The sequence below is a fragment of the Otolemur garnettii genome, unplaced genomic scaffold, assembly GCF_000181295.1.
Source record: "Otolemur garnettii isolate 467f Iridium unplaced genomic scaffold, OtoGar3 scaffold00054, whole genome shotgun sequence".
Taxonomy (NCBI): domain Eukaryota; kingdom Metazoa; phylum Chordata; class Mammalia; order Primates; family Galagidae; genus Otolemur; species Otolemur garnettii.
Genome location: NW_003852449.1, coordinates 5,312,605 through 5,313,965, shown reverse-complemented (window position 1 = coordinate 5,313,965; position 1,361 = coordinate 5,312,605).

Here is a 1,361-nt window from a genome sequence, read left to right as displayed (position 1 = left end):
ATAATGCCCAGCTAGTTTTTCTATTTTTAGTAGACACAGGGTCTCACTCTTGTTTAGGCTGGTCTTGAACTCCTGACCTCAAAGGATCCTCCCACCTCAGCCTCTCAGAGTGCTAGAATTACAGGCATAAAGTCACAGCACCCAGCCAAATTTCTAATGTATCCCAAACTATTTATATAAAAATGAAGAAGACCAATAAAAAGATGATTGCAGAGACGCAGTATGGAACTTACCACTAGTGGCCGGTCAACAACCATTCTCCACTTCTTTTACAGGAATAGAACTCCTTATTTTCAACTGGGGATGGGAAACTCTATGAAGACAACCTTTCCCAGCCACGCTGAAGAGAGGTGTAGCAATATGACTTAACTTGTCAGCAACAAGATGTAAGGGAAAACATTAGATAGAATGTCCAGGAAGCGTCCTTACGGAGCAGGCACAACCTTCCACTTGGCTGTTCCCCTTTCTGCTGGTTACAGGACAAACAGAAGACTGGAACAGGACCGCTATCCTAGGTCACGCGATGGTCTTAAAGAGGGAGGCCAAATGCACTGCAGAGAAACAAGATACAAGATGACTGGATGGCCGAAATCATGGGGCACAGGCTCTGAACCACTTACCTTTAGACTTTAACATGAAAAAGAAACAAATTTCTGTCTTGCTTAAGCCATTGTTATTCGAGGGTCACCGTCACTCTCAGCCAAGCTCACAGCTAACATGCACACGCGTACGTTTTCAACCACGCAAGACGCTGTTCCTTCTAACAACTCTTTGAATTGCTTGAGTTTCGCTGTTTCAAATCTCTATCTTTTTAGAACACATTCAAAGTGGACGATTTAAAGTATGAATTGTTATGAGTTAATTCTATCACATACACACACAAGTAACGCAAGATTAGTTTGGCCTTTAATCATTTAATACCAATGTTTCCAAAGCTTTTAAAATTCTTGCATTTCACTGATGAGTAAAGGAAAGCCAAAAAAAAAAAAAAAAAAGAGTAATTTGCTCACGTTTGCGTTCCACAAATATTTGTTAAATAAATAAAAACTAGGTGAAGCTCAGATTCTATCAGAAGAGGTGAACGAAAAGTGAGTAAATTAACAAATAAACATGAATGAAAGAATGACCAGACTGAGGGGGGCAAAGCACGGGAAGTTTACCAAATCAACAGCAGCAGATTCTGCCCCTTTCCGGCCTAGGAATCTCTCTTCTCAGATCCGTCCACTTCATCGATTTCTGATTTTTGTCCCTCTGATGGTTACCACCATGCACGTATCTAAATGGTAAACGAGGCTATTTTCTCACTTACCCGTTTTGAACAGTCTCGATTCACTCCTTGCTTTCTTGTTAACAGAACAAAG